The sequence below is a fragment of the Melospiza melodia genome, chromosome Z, assembly GCF_035770615.1.
Source record: "Melospiza melodia melodia isolate bMelMel2 chromosome Z, bMelMel2.pri, whole genome shotgun sequence".
In the NCBI taxonomy this organism is placed as follows: Eukaryota; Metazoa; Chordata; class Aves; order Passeriformes; family Passerellidae; genus Melospiza; species Melospiza melodia.
The window spans coordinates 76,968,765-76,992,511 of record NC_086226.1 but is presented as its reverse complement, the minus strand read 5'-3'; the positions used below and the strand labels follow the sequence as shown (position 1 = coordinate 76,992,511).

General features: G+C 46.1%; 1 pseudogene; it reads left to right on the top strand.

Moving 5' to 3' along the window:
* Positions 1-2,118: 2,118 nt before the first annotated feature.
* LOC134432560 (uncharacterized) overlaps positions 2,119-23,747 on the top strand; it is a 74,521-nt pseudogene continuing 52,892 nt past the window's right edge.

The window sequence follows — 23,747 nt, the reverse complement described above, 5'->3', positions numbered from 1 at the left end:
ATATACATAGCATATGGAAGTTGATATATCTGTCTTTAGTTCTATTTCCTATGTATACAGTTTTGTTGCTATTTATGTCTCTTGATGCAGTCATAAATATATGGCCCTTTAAATAGGTATATTGGTATTTGTATAGGTATACGTGCCTATACATGCCTATTCTTATGTTTTTATATGTATATTGATCCATTTCTATGTGTAATTATTTTTACCTATGTATCCAAATGTATAGTCGTTTATTTGTATTGATGCATTTGTGTGGATATTTAGTTTGGCATAGTGATATTTGTATATTTCTAGATAGGTTTGTGTTATATTTGTATTTATATATTTTTTCGGTATATATATATATTTAGTACTATTTTAACATGCATGGAGTGGGATAGTTGTATAATTCTATCCATAGGGTTTTTGGTACAAGGTTACTTGGGGAGTGAATGCATATTTTTGTATTTCTATATGGGCTGTATACTTGTAGAATTATGTAATAAATTAAGTTGTTAAACACCTAATTGATCTTTGTGTTTGGTGAGTTGTAGAGGTTGGCAATAAATTAGGTTTTGTTAACTGAAGTTGGTGTTTGTATAATTTAACATGGACTGGTTGTAATAATGTAATAAATTCCTGTTTTTAACCTAAATTGAGATTTCTATAGAGCTATAGTTCTATAGTTCTCAATTTCTGTATAGAAATTGAGATTTCTATTTTGTCAGCATGGGTGTAGCAATTTGTAAAAAAAGGACATTTTTCAATTGAAATCGATTCTTGTGAGTTGTAGCCACACCTCTCTTCACAGAGAGCAGCAGCTACAGCGTGTATTTGTCGATCAGCAGTGTGGCTGTAGCAGTCTGCAAGAAATATCACATTTGTCAAGTGAGATGGATGTTCTGTGATTTGTGCTACCCAAAGCCATGGGCAGATGTAAATGCTGGAGTATTTTGGCCATGAAAATCTCCAGCCATGCCCAGCACATGCCCCACTTGCACTCAGGCTGGGCAAGGGAAGCGCAGATTTGGGATGGCAGCAGAGCCCCACGTTGGCTCAGAACTCACTGGAAAGGCCTGCTGAGAAAACTCCGGGACTCCACTGAGGCCTGCTGAGAAAACTCTGGGAGCACAGAACTCCTGCTCTGTGGATATGCAGATAATTCAGTCCATGTTTGGTTCTTTACATACATACACACACACAGATATATGTAGGCAGCACTTAGTAACCTGTACCATACTTGTGGGATTGTGTGAACTGAAATGGATTCTTCTCTGTTTATATATAGGGTCAGCAGAGTTGTGCCATTCTGTAGCCATCCTGTAACAGTGGTCACTCTGTCTAAGCAGTGCAGTTGTAGCAATCTGTAATAAAGTTCCCTTTTAAACTGGCATTGGCTTTGGGGCACTTCTCATTTTCATGACGAGTGACCACACCAATGTTTGTGCCTATTTCTTCACTGATCCTGAAGCTCTGATGAGTGTATGACAAGCCATGGCACCCAATTGCTCACAGGTCTGTCCAGCTGTGGGTAATAAACATGTCTTCTCTGTGAAACATCCTTCTCAGGTTATTTGTCTAAGAGTTGTGGTCTATCTCTAGAACCCCTTCAGGCAGCACCCTCTCTGGGGAGGAGAGGGAAAAAATGTATGGGGATTATGGCATTTATTCTCCTTTAACATGTATTTTCACTAAGCTATAGCCTAAACTCAGTATGGAAAAAGATAGATTTTCTTTAGTCATGCAGTGTAGAATAAATGGTGTGGGAATAGGCACAAACCAAGCTGCAGGAGCAGCCTGTTCTTGGTCTTAACAGGAAATTGTGTACAGGAAAGCACCACAATCTTAATGATTCACCTCTTAGGTAAAGACACAATGGTCCACCATGTAAACCTACCTGGGGATGGAAACAACAAACGTCCCTGGGCTGGGGCAGAAGCCTGGGAGTCCAACACTTGGAAAAAGAGATCTGGAAAAGCCAGCCCAAGGCACAGGCACGCATTTGGCTGCAGGCAAGAGGGAGCTTGTACTGCCAGCAGGGAAAGGGACTCCAGGCAGAAGAGCTGGCCAGTGGCAGGGAGCAGCTCCTGCTGCCAGGACTCGCAGGACGCAGCAGCAGCGGGCACATCGCGGATGGACAGCGGAGTCGCTCCTGAGCCGCCAAGGTGACACCTCCTGGGGCTGCAGTCACAGTGCAGTCACCTGTCCTGCAGGCTCTCTTTGGCTTCTTCCAACCACAGCAGGAAGCAAACCTGAGCATAAATCATAGAAATTATAAGACGTCAGGACTGGTTGCAGTATGATAAATTATATAATTGTTAGATGTGATGATTTTTTAGTAATTAAATGTAATTATTATATAACCATAAGAAGAATAATGAGAAACCATGTTGGAAATTCAGAGAGGGGCTAAATTTATGTATACAATAGAACAATATAAGTTTAATAATTAACGTGAAAATTATGTAATGATAGAGTATAAAACATGATCATTTCGGATGTATGGTCAGAGTCAGATTTGGGTTGAATATACCCCTTATACCCAGAGCTCTTAATAAAAAGCACCGCATATAATCCCCCGTGATTATATGTTTCTGAACGCTAACATACCTATAGTATAAAGACACTTTGCTGAAACTAGTAAAGATAAGAATTGCAGGGCTGTATTTTGGATTAAAATCTTATCCAACTTCTATTTAATTCTGTGCAGTATTTCCATTAAATCTGATTAATGCCCAGGAATAAAAATGAAGATTTCTCTTTTGTTCTCTTTTTTTCTGGGAAACAAGGCATGTATCTACTTTTGATTTTTATTTTAAAGACAGTAAACCATTGGACTAATTGATACCTTGGAACATCTTTATCATTTACAAGTACTCCTGGCTCTCAGGAATAGAAAAGTTAAAGGAAGGGAAGAGAGGAAAACATTTAAAGCAATGACTGAGAGTTATTTTACATCACTTTGTAAACTTGGTTAATTACACTATTATCTAAAAATAATGTATATATGTACTTGGTATGAAGTATTAGCTGAATAAATGCTATACAGAAGCAAGTTCTCATTTATGTTTTTGCTATCCTCGTGTTCTTTCTTAGTAAAATCAGGAAGAAAAACACTGCTGTTCTTTGAAAAATGAACCAGTTAAAATATTGACAAGTCTGAAGTTTGATTTAGGAATGTACAAACAATAAATTTAATTGTCATCAAAGAAAAACAAAATTGACATGTTATCTCTAGTAAACATCAGGCATTGTTAACAGTAGGGTTGCACAAAGTATCTCCTAGATACAGTAAAGAACTTAATATGAAGGTCTCATAAATGATGGAGACGAGACACTGACCCTTGAAGATTCCAAGAATCATTTGATAACAATAAAAAGAGCTTATCTAGCTCATCTTATTTATACTTAAAATGTATTTTATATGGATTAGATTTATAGTGTTTGAAAACTCATCACTTCTTTTATGTTGCTGAATAATTAATGCTGATTATTTTAGTCACAGCCTACAGATTTAAAAGACAAACACACAGCTACAGCTTGCAGAACAGAACCAGTATCACTTGATTTGTCAGTGAAGTATCAGAAAGTGTTGTAAATTACATAGACTGCCATCATGAGGTATTCCCAGGAGCTGTTCAACGTTGCAAGTAAACTGAAGTTTAGGTAAACTGAAATCCTCACAGGTCCGATTTGCAGTCTGTCAGCAAATTTGCTGAGAGCAAAACAAATTTCTGAATTGCCATGGCTATATAGGAGGAAATGTGCCAGTAGACAAAAGCTGATTAACAAATACTGTAAGAAATCATGAAATTACAATTAAACAACATGATGCAGAATTGTAAACACAAGGGGCCAGTATCATCATATCCTATTTAGAAAGGCGGAAAAATTCAGTCAATTACATAGTTAAATGTAGATATTCTTAGTTCAGTCGAAAAAAGAACAGACATAATTTCTCCCAAGCCGAGCCTGGGAAACTTAGAGGAAAGAATTAAAACAATGATTATTTCTCTTTCTGTAAGCATTGTTTATAGATATGGTTCTAAAGAGTGTGCTATTCATAGTTCATCAATATTGTGAGAGAAGATTCCTAAAGGCAAGTCAGGTCTTAGGTCCACCATTTTTTATATAAGAACTGTAGATTTCTAAAACCCAAGTACCTTTTCCTGCCTTCTGATGATGGAGTCTCTGTATCACCTTTGTCTGTCTCCCATACCCCTTCAGTGATAGACATGTTTTCCTTTCCTCTCCCAAATTTAACACAGCTCTTTGAGAAAATTGACTGATGTAGCTTCTGCTGCTGATGGTGGTGCTTTTGTCTGCAGGTGAGGGCAGGTGATTTGAACCAAGGATGGAGTCCACTGTAAAGACACCAGTTTTTGCCAAGCCAAGGAAATCATTCACAATTGGGCTACTGGTGCTGAGCACTAGGTTTTTCCCCCTAGTTTTTGGAAAGCTATGACCTTAAGAAACCCAACAGATTTTCCTCCAGGAGGATACCAGCAGTAGCATGATGCCAATTTTTCCCACTTCTTTTGTGTGTCTGTGGTGCTTTTAAGAGTTCCTCAGTGCCCAACAGGAATGAAAGAAGATGTAGTATTGTGATTTGAGAGCTCTGTGTTGTGCCTTGCTGCATGAGTGTTCGTAACAGGCTGGATACCCTACTCATGGCTCTGTTGAGGTAAAATTCATCCCAATTCTGTGCAAACAGCAGCCCCAAGATGCTGAGAAGAGCAAGCACAGTAGGTGGGTGTGCATGCACACACTCGGGGCTGACTGCTGTGTGGGCAGAAGGTTTTGGACTGCTGTACATCTCCACTCTCCCAAGCTGGAGGAATTTATCAAATCTATATGAAATAAAAATATATCAAAATGAACGAAATAATGCATATTCATTTATCATAGATGCAATTTAACATCTATACTCTATTGCTGGCCAGGGGTCTGTGTCCAAATCAGGAACAGGACGGGACTGCTGAGGAACGCGCCTCGAGCTGTTTGTTTTCTAGCATCAGTCTCATTCCATGGTTATGACAATGGGAAGATGCCAGCAGCTCTTATCCCCAGCAGCAGACAAGGAACTTAATGTTATAACTTACTTCAAAAGTTTTTTGACCAATCACACAAAGCAAAAGCATATTGACAGTAGTTCTATCCAACCACTACAAGCACACATCCCTTTTGTTAAAACAATGCTTGCTTATTTCTGTGACAGTTCCAGTTGTTGGTTTCTCTGGGTCTGGATTGAAGGCACTTGAGACAGTAGCTCATGTTCGCACTCAGGTGTTTATTATTTCTTATCAGTAAAACAGTCTCACTACTGTGAGTTCGGCAGCTTTTCTTCAGAAGGCAAATATGGCTAACAATCTCTTATTATAAAGTCTTTTAAGACTAAACTATCCAATTAAGAACTGACGCCTAGATTATTTTCCCTTTCAACCCAATAACTGATCCCAAAGACCTTGCAATGCGGACTTTTCTGCCCCCAATTACAAAATGCCACCCAAACCCATGAAGAAGAAGGAAGAAGAAACACGAAGAAGAAACCCAGGATGACACCCTGTGCCCTCCATCTTGCTTCCATCCACAACATCCTAAAAATCCCAAATCTAAATTTCTCACCTAGACTGCTCTCTAGAATCTATTCCACACTTTTGTTGATTCTGGTCTATCTTGAAATCTTGGCAACTTTCTCCATGAATGAGGGTCAAAGTCAGTGCTCCTCTGGGGATCAGGGCACCCCCAGAGCTGACAGAGAAATATTCCTGGTGCCCTGGGTTTCCACATCTTTGAATACAATACCTCCTTGTAAGCCTTAAAACACAATGCGCAGAGCTCCATTATTAAGCTTAGAATTCCTCATATCTTGCTAGATATACTTTTCTGAAGCTTAAGGAATTATTCTAGCCAAGCGTTAATACACAAACCATTGTTTTATTTATAATTTCTTTTCTACTTTTTATATAGGTTTCTGCTGACAAATCTGATGGCTACTGCTTTGTGGGAATCCACAAAATTAGAGGGTTTTGGGAAAGCTGCAAAAGGCAGGCCTTAGATACAGTAGAACTGTGATTAGAGCTAAGCAGCAGCCATGAGATAGGTCAGCAGAAAAATTATTTAAACTGTAGAAAAACAAGGACAAACAATGGTCTGTGTATTAATGCTTGTCTAGAATAACTCTCTAAGCTACTGAAAAGTTTATCTAGCAAGATATTACGAAGATTGAAGCTTAATAATAGAGCTCTGTGCATTGCGTTTTAGGGCTTACAAGTAGGTGTTGTATTCGAAATAAGCAAGCATTGTTTTAACCAAAAGTATACGTGCTTATGATGATGATTGGAGAGAACTCCTGTCAGTATGCTTTTGCTATGTGTGATTGGTCAAGAAACTTATAAAGTAAGATGTAACATGAAATTCTTTGTCTGCTGCCTGGGATGTGAGCTGATGGCATCTTCCCATTGCAATAATCATGTAATGGGACTGATGCTGAAAAATAAAACAGTTCAAGGCACATTCCACAGCAGTCCCCTTCTGTTGGTGATTTGTAAATAGTGCCCTGCCAGTGACACTGGTTAGCTCTACTCAGAGTTCTGCTGTCTCTGAGGCCTGCCTTTTGCAGCTTTCTCAAAACTCTCTGATTTGACAATTCCCACAGAGAGGTACTCTGTTTTCTGACTGTTTCTGTTGCCTTGTTTTGTTTTTGTTGCCCTGAGTTTCCTGAGAGGAAGAAACCCCAGGGACAGTAAGCACAATTTCTAGAGCACTGGCAGGGCAAAAATCCCAGCAAGATGAAGCAACCAGAAAAAATGGATGAGCATTTTTCTGGGCCAGGTTTACCTGTGATGGCAAGATCCTGCACATGAAGATGAAGGTGCAGATGGTCCTGTTGATGCTTATTCTACATCTTTCTAGAAATTAGAGGAATCCCGATGGAGCCTGTGAAGCACTTTAGCTTGGAATGTCATGCTTCACTTTTTGTTGTTGTTTTGGTTTTTAATTGTGAGCAGCATCCATTTGTAACATCAGCTGAGCCTGCTTCATTCCTGGTGCCATTCATAATTTCAGTGAAGAGGAGGAAGGAGACAGTAACACTGTGATAATGATATCAGGACCATTTACTCCATAACTAGCTTAGAGTACGACTGTAGAGTAGGATTGTAAATCAATAAATTTTCAGAAACTTCAACTCATCTGGAAGATTCCATTATTTTTCACCCTGCGAATAAGTTCAGCATTTCCCTCTGAGTTATCAGCTGTCTCTTAAATGTGCAAAGTGAAATTTATTGCTTTCTTTGTTGTGCCTTGAAAGTGGGGACGGATCTTCTTCATTCATCCTCCCCAGAGCACACTGCCTTTGGAATAGGACCCAGTGACAGGTTTTTGCCTAGCTGTGATATTTCTGTGATATTGAGGCAGAAAGAGCAATGGCAATTGCAGGAAAAGGCAAAGGAAGAATGGGGTAGCCCAAACACCCTGCGTGGATTCAGGCATTGAGCTGTGACTCAAGAGCATTTGGGTTCCTGCCACTTGGATTTGTATCCCTAAATGCAATGTCTTTGGCTGGAGGAGAGCCTTGCTCAAGTGAGAAAGCAGAAAGATCAGAGAGGGTGCTTGGGAAGGTCTCCTGTGGTGCAGAGCTGTCAGCGCCTGGGAGGTGAGAGTGGGCCCGGCCTTGGCCGGGGTGGAGTCCCAGCAGAGCCCCGGCAGAGGCCGGAGCAGGCTGAGCCCTGGCAGAGGCAGGCTGGAAGGAGGCCCTTGGAGCTGCAAGAGGCAGCAGCCGGGCCCTGGGTGCCTGTTCCTGGCAGCGGGTGAATCCTCCGCTCTCAGAGCCCAGGTGGCAGCTGGCTGCTGCTGAGGGGAAGCGCAGCCGTGCTGGGCACAGCCCAGCCTGGATGCATTGGCCGTCTGGAGTGTGCCCAGGAGCAGAGAAAGGCCCAGGGCAGCCAAGGGCCGCTGGGCTGCCTGAGGATTCCTCCTCTTCTGCCGGCTGCCCTGCAACTCCTGGCAAAGGTCAGCAGTGTGTGCAGCACTCTGGGCACCGGGGCAGGGAGCCGGGCTGCTCGGCAGGCTGGAGCACAGGGCAGCCTCCTTCAGGCCCGGCTCGTGCCAGGGGAAGCGAGGCCAGCGTGAGGCAGGGACAGCTTGGCAGGGCACATCTGCAGGAGCCAGCGCCTCACGCAGCTCTGGGAGGAAATGCCTGCAATCCTGCAGTTCTGCACTGAGCCAGAGCAAAGGTGTGAGATGCAGAGTGTTTTGCAGGCATATTCAGGCCCACCAGGCCAGCCTGCTTTGTGTTCTCTGATACACAGCAAGCACTGTGCAATGCAGCTCTGAGCTGCTGGGAGAGAGGGAATCAGAGATGTGCCTGAGGGTTTTGCTTGAGTAGTGAACTGATTAGGAAGGGAGCAGAATGGTTGCAGTAGGCAATTTGTGGTTTTTTTATTAGTTTCTGAAGGAAGGATGCAAGGTGTCTTCACTCAGCAAAAGCACTTGCAGGACTTCTTGGCATAATGCTTGTGTTTGATTTTGAGAGTAGGAAGAAGAGGTGTTGGGAAAATGTTAAAGTGTAACAAATGGGGCTTAGTCTTGTGAATTCCTTGAGCTTTAACAGGCAGCGCTTAATGTGTCCAAGCTGCCTTCCCCCATTGCAGTGCCTAATGTGTGCAAGTGGCTGTCTTAACCCTGAGAATAAAGAGAATGGTCCTTCCAAGATGGTAGCTGGAATGCATTCAAGGGAAGAAAGTGTTTTTAGGATGCTCTTGATCAGTAAAGGAGAATTTGAGGAATGGGAATATTTCTCAAAGAACTGTGTCCAAGGCCCTGCCGTATTTGATGTTTGAGCAGGTTGAAAAGGTAATGAAGAAAGGTATCTTGTTTAATGGGTGGGAACTTGACCCTTTGTCCTGGTTGAGGGCAAATTTGGGAGAGAAGCCCCGAAGGGGTTCCTCTAGAAAGCACATTCAATCAGCCACTCTTGCAACCAGTTTGGGAGAAAACACGTCCTTGGAGAAGAGTGGAAAAAACTCTTTATTAAACAATAAAAGCCAAACAATATTAAACAATAAAACCTCCTGCTGCTCAAAAAAAAAGACAAACTCAGCAAGTCTCCTCCGTGGGCTATGGCTCAGCTCACTCAGTCTCCTGTCAGTCCCTGCGGGGCTGGAAATGCTGCGGCCCAGCCCGGCTTGGTGGGTCACAGGTGTGAGCTGCCAGTGCTCTTCTGGTGTTCAGTCTGGAGAAGGTCTAAACAGATCCAAAGACAATGGGAAAAAAAACCCACAGTCCAGGGAACTTCTTTGCCTCAGCTAGCTAAAACTAACTAAAAGTGAAGGATAACTCTGTCCTGCTGTCTGTCCATCCGCAGACATCACAGTGCAGGAGCAGGAATGTGGAGGAATGAGTGCATTTTATGAATGAAACTCCATACTTCTTCTCCCCGCCACTTTACTCTTGGAACAAGTCTTAAAGGTTCAAAACTTATTATTCAGCAAAACCAGAACAGAAGACCTGGGATACAAGCATGATATAGTCAGGCCAGGAGACCCTTGAAAGAGAAACAATGTATTGGTCAATCGGTGGGCAGTCAGGCTTTGAAAGGGGAGCAGTGCATAATGGAGCCCTTGGTGGCAGGGAGTCGGTATCGTGAGCCATCATGGCCTCATCTCACACACCGGCCATGTGTGGGCCAATGCTGTAACTGGGAAAATTCCACTCCCGAACCGGAGATACAGGGCCTGGTTCTGGGGTGGAGGAGTGAGAAGGATGAGATGCACAGCGTTTTGATCCAGGGGATGTCCTGGAAGTGCACGGCCTACCTGCCCCTGGTGCCGAGCACCACAATCCATCTCCTTCTCTGGCTCAGCAGATTTTTGGACATCCAGGGGTTGGAATGTATTATTTGCTTTGCAGGCCCGGTTGTGGCTTAGGTTCTTTTGTGCATGGGTCTCCTCCTGAACCTGTGACAGTGAGCATCAAGGAGCTAGAGAACGCTCCTGCTCTGATGTCAATAAATTCTGAGAAGTGATAGAAATGTGTTTGATAAATTGGGGCAATGTTTAGCCTGTGAGTTTGTATTGAATATATCTTAATTCCATAGATACAAAGTAGTAAGTGAGATTGAAGGGTGTACATATGTAAGAGAAGTGATTCCCTATGCACCGAGTACTAAAATACAGTAATGCCTCCTTTCCAACCCTGAGCTGGCAGCAGGGATCAGACCCTGCTTGGGAACTTTCATTTTGGAAACTTCTGTTAGCAGGTAAGAAAGGTCAAAATGAAACATTTTCACCTTATATTTTCCTCTGGTTGACCTTTTTGGGAGCCAAGGTGGCCTGGGTGTGTGCAGAGCAGAGCAGCCCCAGAAACCCCTTGGTTTGCCCACAAGTTGTCATGCCTTGTTCCAGGTGTGCCCAGCTCTGGCAGGAGAAAGAGCCCGCAGCGCAGTGGGCACCGTGCCCTGCCCAGCCGGGGCTCTCTGGCACAGAGCAGCAGCAGCAGCAGCAGCAGCACCGTTCAGCCCGCTCCTGCCTTGGCTTCCCCTGGCACACAGAAGCTTCTGGAAATCAGCACCGCCAATCACATTCCCAGCCTGGAGCAGCTCCTGCGGGCGGGCAGATGCTGCCAGTTTGACTGCTTCCAAAGGGGAATAAAGGCAGAGATGTACATGCACCAGAGCCCTGGGCATGTCCAATAAATGTGCAAATATGTGGGGAGATTTTTAGGAATTATTTCAGCTGTTATGCCAGCAGTGGCTTCTCTCCTGGTTCTGTGCAATGCTGTGGGCCATTTTCTTGGCCTGGTTTCCTTTGCTTGGGTCCCATCTGAGTGCTCAGTTGGGGTCCAGGCTGTAGGTGCTTTGTGCACTCTTGGAGTTCCTCTTGGATCTCTTGAACAACAGGGTTTGGCCCATGACGGGAATTTGTGCTGCTTTTTGACAGAGGAGAACTTTGCAGGCTACTTTGAGTTTGCTGTAGGGAAGGTTGGTTATTGCTTTGCATAAACTCACATACCAACATAGAAGGTTTGCTTTGTGATGTCAGGGCATGGTTTCCACGTTGTCATAGTGACATCAGAAGGTTGCCTTGGTGCACAGAAGGCCTGAGTGCCTGAGTGTCAGAGCAGCTGTAGGTCTTGCTGAGAGCAGGCACATCCTGCTGGTTAAGGCATTTGTCGGGGGTAGCTGTGCACTGACGAGAACTGTTTTTTTCCAACTGTGTGAGCAGAGCCAGCAGAGTTGTAAACCAGTGCCACAGAGATGGAGGAACTCAAGGCTGCAATTTTCGCTGCTTATGCGGTTTATTATTCTGGCTATTATTTGACTCAGCTGGCATGTAAGTAGAGGTTTTCCCGGGGTGTAACCTATCCTGGCTTTTGTATGTCTTCCTGCTCTTTCTCAGTGACCGGGTTTATGATTTTAAAACAGTTAGAACATTAGAATGCCACTAGTTTGGTAAACGTCCTTTCAAGTAGTTCAGCTAAAAAGGGATCGTCTGTAGCCACAGGGGCAGCATTTGCAAGGCAACCTGCAGGGCTTCTGTTCCCTCCACAGGAAGGGAGCAGGGCAGCAGGGTCTGTCATTTCCTCAGTTTACTGGAATTGCAAGACACCTTTGAAAATATAGAATTGGAGACCTCCTTGGAGGGCCTTCTAAAAACTCTGCAGTTGTTCCCAGAATTTCGGAAAAGCTTCTTTCTTTGTAAATTTTCTCATTAAAGGATTTGACTGTCTAACTTGATCTTTTACTGAGTGCTAAAACAGTGGTTCCCTTTGCAAGGAAATGCAAATTCCAAAGCAGTGAGTGTCTGCTGCAGAACCCTGGAGCTGCTGCTGTGCTGTTTCACAATAGAAGTGCCACAGCTCCAGGTGATTTGCGGGAAGCTTTTCTGGGCAACTTGTTTCCAGCAAGAGAATTAATGAGAATTAGTGCATGACTTTTTAAAACAAGGACCTGAGGGAGAGGATAAAAAAAGCTGCCTGATGTGTTTGGTAGAAAAGGAGCACTGAGTGATAAAGAACAATATGCATTTTCTTGATCATATTTGTATTCATTTATGGCAAAACAGGCCAAAGTGTAGGCACAACCAAGAGTACTGTCCTGATCTCTTGCTGGCTGTGAATGAAATGTGTCTTTTGGAGGGAAGTTGTGAAACGGGAAGTCATCTCTGTTTGGGTTGACTTGTTCTGTGGGATTCAGCAGCCCAAGCAGTTTTCTCACAGCATCTGGTTCATTTTCTCTTCCCCACTACAGGTCACGTGAGGCGTACATTCAGAGAAGCTGCTCATGAGGTGAGTGAGAAAGAGAGATTTCATATTGGGGTGATGAAGAAATGTAGAGCAAGCTGAGAGCTTGGCCAATGGGAGTAGAGAGTAGAGGGTCAGCTGGATAGGCCAGAAAAAAATCCCTTTTGGTGACTGCAGCATCAAAAACAAAGGAATCACTGCCTAATTCCCGCTTTTCCATTTCAGAACTTTAAAGAACTTGAAGCAAGGTGTTACAAAAATAACATTGTTACCAGATAAGAGGCAGGGTGAAGTATTTAAATGAGAGCAACTTGCAGTGCATTTCAATTGGTATTCCATTGCTATCAAAATTCCGGATTTGTCCTTAAAATATGTGGTGGTAAATGTGAAAAGAAATGAGGATCTGAATGATAGGTGATGGCCTGTGCCTCATGCTTCTCTCTTGCCACAGCGGACAGAACCGAGAACCATCTCTCCCTTGGCTCCCTCTGCTCCTGAAGAAGAAGCCCAAGAGGAGCAAATTGAGATGGATGAACGACAGACTCCATCATTGGTCACACCAGAGCCTGGATATCCTGAGCCTGTAAGTGCCAGTTGTGGGTGGTGCTGTCTTTAGTGCAAGGCAGAGGTGGAAGTTTCAGAGCAGCCAGCGCTTCCTGTTGCTGGCTGAGGATGCTGAGTGCTGGAGTGCTGCCAGGAGCTCGGGATTTCCTGCAGGCAGTGACAGCAGAACTTGGTCTTTGACCTGTGATGTTGAGGCCCCAATGGGCTGGTGCCTGTGGGAGAGCATGTGGCTGCTTGGCTCAGGAAAACTGTCTCTTGCCTTGTGCTGCAACACTGTGGCTGATGGCACGCGTTATAGTGCTGGAGGTTACAGGGATTTGTTTCTTTGTTTTCCCTTTTGGCAAGGTGTGTTTCACCTCTGGGACTGCTCTGCAGTTTTCTTGAGTTATTCTTCAGCTCTACAAAGTCTTATTGCCCAGTTGTCTTTTGGCTTTTGATAAGATTCAAAGAGATCATTGTTATGCTCAGGATGCTGTGCGAGGCCATTCCCTTTCCATGTCCAAAGAAGGAAAGTGACTAGTTATGAAACCTCCAAGCGAGACAAGAAAGCAGAAGGGGGAAATTTCTGTTGAGGCATTTAGACATGAAGTCTGTAGCTTTGGGAAGTGCCTTGGAGCCTGGAGTGAGTGTGAAGACACAAGTCTTTGACTGCTTTCTGGTGTTGCTCAGAACATGAAGGCCATGTTAGAAGAGTGGATGCTGTATTTGAAGGAAAATGTGCAACCCTGTGACTGAAGAGATGTGTGGGTCAAAAGGCCCCAGGAGCGCCATAGAAGATCAGTTGACCAAGAGCCAGCCTTGGACAAGGTGTCCAAGAAAGCCAAGGGCATGGTGGGCTGTGTCAGCAGCAGAGGGGCAGCAGGAGCAGGGCAGTGAGCGTGGCCCTGTTCTGGGCAGCGCTGCGGCCACAGCTGGAGTGCTGTGTGCACTTGTGGGTCCCTGGGAAGCAGAAAGTCATGGAGGGGCTGCAGCGTGTGCAGGGAAGGAAAGGGGAGCTGGGCAAGGGTGTGGAGCACAAGCCCAGGGAGGAGGTTATTACTGCGACCTGAGGAGGTCACATGGGGAGAGAAGGAGGAGAATCTTGTTTCTTGATCAGAAGGCTGGATTTATTGGTATATGATATATATAATACATTATAACTATACTAAATAGAATAAAGAGAGAAGTTGCAGAGGCTTACTAAGCTAAGCTAAGTATAGATACTAAAACAAGAGAATTCTCTGTCCCTGTGTTCCAGAGAGCTTGCCTTGTGATTGGCTCTTAATGGTACACATGGAACACGAACCAATCACAGATGCATCCTATTGCATTTCACAGCAACTGATAATCATTGTTTACATTCTCTTCTGGGGCCTTTACTTCCCAGAAGATGAAAAAATCTGAAAGAAAGGATTTCTGTGAAAAAATGTCTGCAACATTTTTCAGGAGGTGCTGAGGGAGCTTTAGTCTGGACAACGGGAGGGACACGAGGGAACTTTAGACAGATTTCCATCAATCCCTACATTACAGTGCTCTCCACAAGGGCTGTTTCCCTACCAAATATCCCCTCCCTGATCCACATTTACATGCTACAATGGGTGATACGTCAGTCTTGTGCCTTCTTGGCTTGTTGGCTTGTTGGTTTGCTAGGAGAGGTTTGCCCTGATAATTTTCTCCTTTTCCAGCAAGCCAAGATGCTTCTCCAAAGCGTTTCCTACCCTTTTCCAGCCCTGGATGAGATTGTAATCCAGTTGGAGTTCTCCATGTCTTCCGCTGCAGTAGCAAATGAATTGTTGTCTCCTTCCTACTTTTCCACTTCAGGGCTTTCATGAAATTAAAATTCTGTTTTACAGAGGCAACATTACTTGCTGATAGCAGTCAGGGAGGAATATCAACATTCTATCCATCTAGAGTTGTGTTGAATTTTCCCATTTTAATGGGGTCAGTGGGAGTAAAAATCCCTATATCACTATGAAGGGTCCTGATTGCTCCTTAGAAGATGTGGTAGTAGATCTGAAAAGAAATGAGGTTCTGAATTATAGGTCATGGCCTGTAACTCATGATTCTCCTGTGCCACAGCTGACAGAACCAACAACCATCTCTCCTCTGGCTCCCACTGCTCCTGGAGAAGAAGCCCAAGAGGAGCAAATTGAGATGGATGAACGCCAGACTCCATCATTGGTCACACCAGAGCCTGGATATCCTGAGCATGTAAGTGCCAGTTGTGGGTTGTGCTGTCTTTAGGGCAAGGCAGAGGTGCAAATTTTGGAGCAGTCAGCGCTTCCTGTTGCTGGCTGAGGATGCTGATTGCTGGAGTGCTGCCAGGAGCTCAGGATTTCCTGCAGGCAGGGAGAGCAGAACTTGGCCTTTGACCAGTGATGTTGAGGCCTCAAGGAGCTGGTGCCTGTAGGAGAGCATCTGGCTGCTTGGCTCAGGGACGCTCTATTTCATGGCTTCTGCAGCACAGTGGCTGTGGGCACAAGTTGTAATGCTGTAGGTCACTGGTCTTTGTTTGTTTTCCGGATTTGGAATGGTGTATTTACCTTGTGAGTCTGGTCTGGAGTTTTCTTGAGTTCTTCTTCAGTTCTACAAAGTCCTTTGGACCAGGTGACTTTTTGCTTTTGACAAGCTGCAAGGAGATGGTTGTGTTGTCCATGAAGCTGTGGGGGGCCATTCTTATCCTGTGTGGCCAAAGAAAGAAACTGAGTAGTTTTGAAGCCTCTTGTGAGGCTAGAAAGCAGAAGGGGCAAGTTTCCTTTGTTGCTTTTAGTGATGAAGTCTGTAGCTTTGGGAAGTGCCTTCGAGCCTGGATTCGGGGTGAAGCTGCAAGACCTTGACTGCTGTCATGTGTTGCTGAAAAGAAGAAAGCCATCTTGAAACACTAAATGCTTTATTTGAAGTAAAATGGGCAACTCTGCGGCTGGGGAGCTGCATGTGTCAAAAGGCCCCAAGGGTGCGGTAGAAGATCAGCTGAACTAGAGCCAGCCTGGGACCAGGTGTCCAAGAAGGCCAAGGGCATGGTGAGCTGTGTCAGCAGCAGTGTGGCAGCAGGAGCAGGGCAGTGAGCGTGGCCCTGTGCTGGGCAGCGCTGCGGCCACATCTGGAGCGCTGTGTGCACTTGTGGGCCCCTGGGAAGCAGAAAGTCCCTGAGGGGCTGCAGTGTGTGCAGAGAAGGACTGGGGAGCTGGGCAAGGGAATGGAGCACAGGCCCAGTGAGGAGGTGCTGAGGGAGCTTTAGTCTGGAAAATTGAAGTCTCTTGAGGGACCATCAGGCAGACTTCCTTTAATCATTACGTGACAGTGCTCAGCACAAGGACCGGTTCCCTAGTAAACATGATCTCGGTTGGGGACACTTGCATCTTCTGACTTGTTGGCTTGTGGGCAATTGGTTTTCTAGGTGAGATTTGCCATGTTCATTTTCTTCTTAACCAGCATGCAAAGATGCTTCTCAATAACGTTTCCGGTCCCTTTCCCAACATGGATGAGATTGTGATCTAGTCGGAGTTTTCCCTGTCTGCAGCAGCAGTAGCAAAGGCGTTGATGTCGATTCCATGCTTTTCCATTTCAGAGCTTTCAAGAACAAAAACCAGCATTTTACAGAGATCGCATTGCTTGTTGATAGCAGCCAGGGAGGAATATCAACCTCATATCCATATAGAGTACTGTTGAATTGGCCCATTATGCATTGGTCGGTGGGATTTAGAATCCCTATGTCACTGTGAAATTTTCTGATTTCTCCTAAGAAGATGTGGTGGTAGATCTGGAAAGAAATTATATTCTAAATGATAGGTCATGGCCTGTCCCTCATGCTTCTCTCTTGCCACAGGTAACAGAACCAACAGCCATCACTCCCCTGGCTCCTGCTGCTCCTGAAGAAGAAGCCCAAGAGGAGCAAATTGAGGTGGATGAAGTCCAAACTCGATCAGTGGTCACACCAGAGACTGGATATCCTGAGACTGTGAGTGCCAGTTGTGAGTTGTGCTGTCTTTGGTGCAAGGCATAGGTGCAAATTTCAGAGCAGCCAGCGCTTCCTGTTGCTGGCTGAGGATGCTGAGTGCTGGAGTGCTGCCAGGAGCTCCTGATTTCCTGCAGGCAGTGACAGCAGAACTTGGCCTTTGGGCTGTGATGTTGGGGCTCTAAAGAGCTTGTGCCTCTGGGGGAACATCTGGCTGCTTGGCTCATGGAAACTCTGTCTCTTGGCTTGGGCTGCACTATGGCCAATGGCATGTGAAACTGGTCTGGAATTTTCTGGAGTTCTTCTTCACTTCTACAAAGTCTTTTTGGCCCAGGTGTTTTTTGGCTTTTGATAAGGTGCAATGAGTTGGTTTTTTGCCCATGAAGCTATTGGGGAGCCATTATTACCCTGAGTAGCCAAAGAAAGAAAGTGAGCAGGTATGGAGCCGCCTGGTGAGGCAAAAAATCAGAAGGGGCAAGTTTCTGTTGTTGCATTTAGTGATGAAGTCTGCAGCTTTGGCAAGTGCCTTGTAAGCTTGAGTGGGAATGGAACTGAAAGTCCTTGACTGCATTGTCTTGTTGCTCAGAAGAGGAAGGCCACCTACTAATGGTTGATGTCTTATTAAAAGTCAAATTGGAAAATCTGTGGCTAGGGAACTGTATGAGTCAAAAGGCCCCAGGGCTGTGGTAAAAGATCAGCTGAAGGTACAAGAGTCAGCCTGGGATCAGGTGTCCAAGAAGGCCAAGGGCATGGTGGCTTGTGTTAGCAGCAGTGTGGCAGCAGGAGCAGGGCAGTGAGCGTGGCCCTGTGCTGGGCAGCACTGCGGCCACAGCTGGAGTGCTGTGTGCACTTGTGGGCCCTGGGAAGCAGAAAGTCATGGAGGGGCTGCAGTGTGTGCAGAGAAGGACAGGGGAGCTGAGCCAGGCTGAGGGAGCACAAGCCCAGTGAGGAGCTGCTGAGGGATCTTTAGCCTGGACAATGGGAGATTCATGAAGTCTTTCAGGCAGACTTCCATGAATCCCTACACAAGAAGTGCTCACCACAGGGGCCATTTCCCTGCCAAAAATCCCCACACTGAATTCAGATGTTTTAGACACTGGAATGGGTGACACGTCCATCTTGTGCCTTGTTGGCTTGTTGGCTTGTTGGTTTGCTAGGAGAGGTTTGCCCTGATCATTTTCTCCTTTTCCAGTGAGCTAAGATGCTTTTCCACCACATTTCCTACCCTTTTCGAGGCCTGGATGAGATTGTCATCCAGTTAGAGTTTTCCATGTCTTCAGCTGCAGTAGCAAAGAGTTGGGGTCTCCTTCCTACTTTTCGAAATCAGAGCTTTCAAGATCTTAAAATTCTGTTTTACAGAGGCAACATTGCTTGCTGATAGCCTCCATGGAGGAATATCAACCTCATATCCAACTAGAGTTCTGTTGAATTGGCCCATTTAAATTTGGTCAGTGGCTGTAAGAATCCCTATATCACTATGAAGTGTTCTGATTTCTCCTAAGAACATGTGGGGGTAGATCTGAAAAGAAATGAGGTTCTGAATTATATATCATGGCCTGTAACTCATGGCATGATTCTCCTGTGCCACAGCTGACAGAACCAACAGCCGTCTCTCCTCTGGCTCCCACTGCTCCTGGAGAAGAAGCCCAAGAGGAGCAAATTGAGATGGATGAACGCCAGATTCCATCATTGGTCACACCAGAGCCTGGATATGCTGAGCCTGTAAGTGCCAGTTGTGGGTTTTGCTGTCTTTGGTGCAAGGCAGAGGTGGAAGTTTCAGAGCAGCCAGCGCTTCCTGTTGCTGGCTGAGGATGCTGAGTGCTGGAGTCCTGCAGGAGCTCGGGATTTCCTGCAGGCAGCGTCACCAGAACTTGGCCTTTGACCTGTGATGTTGAGGCCCCAAAGGGCTGGTGCCTCTGGGAGAGCATCTGGCTCCTTGGCTCAGGGAAGCTCTGTCTCTGGGATTCAGCAGTGCTATGGCCGAGGGCACACGTCGTAGTGCTGGAGGTCACGGACCTTTGTTTCTTTGTTTTCCCCCCTTTGGAATGGTGTGTTTGGCTTGTGAGACTGCTCTGCAATAATTCTTGTGTAATTGTTCAGTTCTACAAAGTCTTTTGGGCCAGATATCTTTTGGTTTTTGATAAGCTTCAAGGAAATGGTTGTTTTGTCCATGAAGCTGTGGGGGGCCATTCTTATCCTGTGTTGCCGAAGAAAGGAAGTGAGTAGTTATGAAGCGACCGAGTGAGGCGAGAAAGCAGAAAGGGGCGAGTATCTGTTGAGGCATTTAGTGATGAAGGCTGCAGCTTTGGCAATTGCCTTTAGGGCCTGGTAGGAGTGTGAAGGTGCAAGTCCTTGACTGCTTTCTGGTGTCGATCAGAACATGAAGGCCATCTAGAAATGGCTGATGCTGTATTTAAAGTCAAATGGTCAAATCAGTGGCTGGGGAGCTGCGTTCCTCAGAAGGCCCAAAGAGTCCAGTCGAAGATCAGCTGAACAAGAGTCAGCCCTGGACCAGGTGTCCAAGAAGGCCAAGGGCATGGTGGCCTGTTCCAGCAGCAGAGGGGCAGCAGGAGCAGGGCAGTGAGCGTGGCCCTGTGCTGGGCATTGCTGCAGCCACATCTGGAGTGCTGTGTGCACTTGTGGGCCCCTGGGAAGCAGAAAGTCATGGAGGGGCTGCAGTGTGTGCAGAGAAGGACAGGGGAGCTGGGCAAGGGAATGAAGCACAAGCCCAGGGAGGAGGTGCTGAGGGAGATTTAGTCTGGACAATGGGAGGTTCATGAGGGACCTTCAGGCAGACTTACATCAATCACTACAGCACAGTGCTCACCACACAGGCCATTTCTCTACTAAACCTGCTCTCACTGCAACCAAGTGTTTACACACTGGAGTGGGTGACATTCAATCTTGTGCATTGTTGGCTTGTTGGTTTTCTAGAAGAGGTATGCCCTGTTCATTTTCTCCTTTTCCAGCAAGCCAAGATGCTTCCACACAACAATTCCCGCCCTTTTCAGCACTGATGCGAATGCTCTTGAGTTACAGTTTTCCTTATGTGCATCAGCAGCACTAAAGGTGTTGGTGTCTCCTTTCTACTTTTCCAATTCCAAACTATTAAGAACCAAAACCTCTGTTTTAAGGATGCAATGTTGCTTGCTGATAGCAGTCAGGGAGAAATATCGACCTCATATCCATCTAGACTTCTGTTGAATTTGCCCATTTAAATTTGGTCAGTGGGTGAAAGAATCCCTATATCACTATGAAGTGTTCTGATTTCTCCTTAGACGATGTGGTGGTAGATCTGAAAGGAAATGAGGTTCTGAATGATAGGTCATGGCCTGTGCCTTATGCTTCTCTCTTGCCACAGCTGACAGAACCAATAGCCGTCTCTCCCCTGGCTCCCTCTGCTCCTGGAGAAGAAGAAGCCCAAGAGGAGCAAATTGAGATGGATGAACGCCAGACTCCATCTTTGCCCACACCAGAGCCTGGATATCCTGAGCCCGTAAGTGCCAGCTGTGGGTGGTGCTGTCTTTAGGGCAAGGCAGAGGTGCAAGTTTCAGAGCAGCCAGCGCTTCCTGTTGCTGGCTGAGGATGCTGAGTGCTGGAGTCCTGCCAGGAGCTCGGGATTTTCCTGCAGGCAGCGTCAGCAGAACTTGGCCTTTGACCTGTGATGTTAAGGCCCCAATGGGCTGGTGCCTGTGGGAGAGCATGTGGCTGCTTGGCTCAGGGAAGCTCTGTCACTGGGCTTGTACTTCGCTATGGCCAATGGCATGTGAAACTGGTCTGGACTTTTCTTGAGTTTTTCTTCACATCTACAAAGTCCTTTCGGCCAACTGTTTTTGGCTTTTGATATGGTGCAAGGAGATGGTTGTGTTATCCATGGAGCTGTGGAGGGCCATTCTTGTTCTGTCTGGCCAAACAAAGAAAGTGAGTAGTTATGAAGCCTCCAAGTGAGGCAAGAAAGAAGAAGGGACAAGTTTCTTTTCATGCAATTAGTGATGAAGTCTGTAGCTTTGGCAAGTCACTTGGAACCTGGAGTAATTATGAAGCTGCAAGTCCTTGACTGCTTTCTGGTGTTGCTCAGAACATGATCGCAATCTTAGAAGGGTGGATGCTGAATTTGAAGGAAAATGTGCAAATCTGTGACTGGGAAGCTGCATGAGTCAAAAGACGCCAGGGAAGCGTAGAAGATCAGGTGAACAAGAGCCAGCCCTGGACCAGGTGTCCAAGGAGGCCAAGGGCATGGTGGGCTGTGTCAGCATCAGTGGGGCAGCAGGAGCAGGGCAGTGAGCGTGGCCCTGTGCTGGGCAGCGCTGCGGCCACAGCTGGAGTGCTGTGTGCACTTGTGGGCCCCTGGGAAGCAGAAAGTCATGGAGAGGCTGCAGTGTGTGCAGAGAAGGACAGGGGAGCTGGGCAAGGGAATGGAGCACAGGCCCGATGAGGAGGTGCTGAGGGAGCTTTTCTCAGGCAACAGGAGGCTCACGAGTGATTTTCAGGCAGACTTCCATCAATCCCTACACAACAGTGCTCACCACACAAGCCATTTCTCTACTAAACATCCTCCCACTGCATCCAAGTGCTTTAGACACTGGAGTGGCTGACACTTCCATCTTGTGCCTTGGTAGCTTGTTGGCTTGTTGGTTTGCTAGGAGAGGTTTGCCCTGATCATTTTCTCTTTTTCCGGCAAGCAAAGATGCTTCTGCACAGCGTTTCCTGCCCCTTTTGTGGCACTGGATGACATTTTGATCCAGTTTTAAGTTTTCACATCTGCAGCTGCAGTCGCAAATTCATTACTGTGGCTTTCCTACTTTTCATTCCAGAGCTGAAAGCTGCGATTTACAGAAATAAGGTTGCTTGCAGATAGCAGCCAGGGAGGAATATCAACCTCAAATGCATCTAAAGTTCCGTAGAATTGGCCCATTTTAAATTGGTCGGTGGGATTTAGAATCCCTATGTCACTATGAAATGTTCTGATTTCTCCTAAGAATTTAGGTAGGACATCAGAAAAGAAATGAGATTCTAAATGACAGTTGACAGCCTGTCCCTCATGCTTCTCTCTTCAGCTTCTCTCACAGCTGACAGAACCAACAGCCGTCTCTCCCTTTGCTCCTGGAGAAGAAGCCCAAGAGGAGCAAATTGAGGTGGAGGAGCGCCAGACTCCATCAGTACCCACACCAGAGCCTGGATATCCTGAGCCTGTAAGTGCCAGTTGTGTGTGGCGCTGTCTTTAGGGCAAGGCAGAGGTGGAAGTTTCAGAGCAGCCAGCGCTTCCTGTTGCTGGCTGAGGATGTTGAGTGCTGGAGTCCTTCTAAGAGCTCGGGATTTCCTGCAGGCAGCAACAGCAGAACTTGGCCTTTGACCTGTGATGTTGAGGCCCCAAAGAGCTGTTGCCTCTGCGGGGGCATCACACTGCTTGGCTCAGGGGCACTCTCTGTCATGGCTTCTGCATCGTAGCGACTGTGGGCACAAGTTGTAATGCTGTAGGTCAGTGGTCTTTGTTTGTTTGTTTTCCGATTTTTGGAATGATGTGTTTAGCTTGTGAGTCTGGTCTGGAGTTTTCTTGAGTTCTTCTTCAGTTCTACAAAGTCTTTTGGACCAGGTGACTTTTTACTTTTGACAAGCTGCAGGGAGATGGTTGTGTTGTCCGTGAAGCTGTGGGGGGCCATTCTTATCCTGTGTGGCCAAAGAAAGAAAGTGAGTAGAGAGGAGAGAAACCTCCTTGTGAGCCAAGAAAGCGGAAGGGGCAAGTTCCTGTTTAGGCATTTAGTGATGAAGTCTGTAGCTTTGGGACATGCCTTGTAAGCTGGACTGGGGGGGAAGCTGCAAGTTCCTGACTGCTGTTACGTGTAGCTGAAAATAAGAAGGCCATCATGACATGCTAAATGCTGCATTTGAAAGAAAATGGGCAACTCTGTGGCTGGGAAGCTGCATGAGTCAAAAGGCGCTATGAAGATAGTTGACCAAGAGCCAGCCCTGGACAAGGTGTCCAAGAAGGCCAAGGGCATGGATGTCTGTGGCAGCAGCAGTGTGGCAGCAGGAGCAGGGCAGTGAGCGTGGCCCTGTGCTGGGCAGCGCTGTGGCCACAGCTGGAGTGCTGTGTGCACTTGTGGGCCCCTGGGAAGCAGAAAGTCCCTGAGGTGCTGCAGTGTTTTCACAGAAGGACACAGGAGCTGGGCAAGGGAATGGAGCACAAGCCCAGAGAGGAGCTGCTGAGGGAGCTTTACTCTGGACAATGGGAGATTCATGAGGGACCTTCAGGCAGACTTCCATCGATCGCTACAACACAGTGCTCAGCACAAGGGCTGTTTCCCTATTGAACCTGCTCTCACTGCAACCAAGGGGTTTACACACTGGAGTGGGTGGCTCTTCCATCTTGTGCCGTGTTGGCTTTTTGGTTTTCTAGAAGAGATATGCCCTGTTCATTTTCTCCTTTTCCAACAAGCCAAGATGCTTCCGCACAACATTTCCCGCCCTGTTGAACACTGGATGCGAATGCTCTCGAGTTCGAGTTTTCCTTATCCAAATCAGCGGCAGTAAAGGAGTTGGTGTGTCCTTTGTACTTTTCCTGTTCAGAGCTATTAGAAACTAAAACCTCTGTTTTACGGATGCAACTTTGCTTGCCGACAGCAGTCAGGGAGGAATATCCAGCCTATATCTATTTAGAGTTCTGTTGAATTTGCCCATTTAAATTTGGACAGTGGGTGAAAGAATCCCTATATCACTATGAAGTGTTCTGATTTCTCCTTAGATGATGTGGTGGTAGATCTGAAAAGAAATGAGGTACTGAATGATAGGTCATGGCCTGTGCCTTATGCTTCTCTCTTGCCACAGGTGACAGAACCAACAGGTGTCTCTGCCCTGGCTCCCTCTGCTCCTGAAGAAGACGTCCAAGAGGAGCAAATTGAGATGGATGAACGCCAGACTCCATCACTGGCGAGACCAGAGCCTGGATATTCCGAGCCCGTAAGTGCCAGTTGTGGGTGGTGCTGTCTTTAGAGCAAGGCAGAGGTGCAAATTTCAGAGCAGC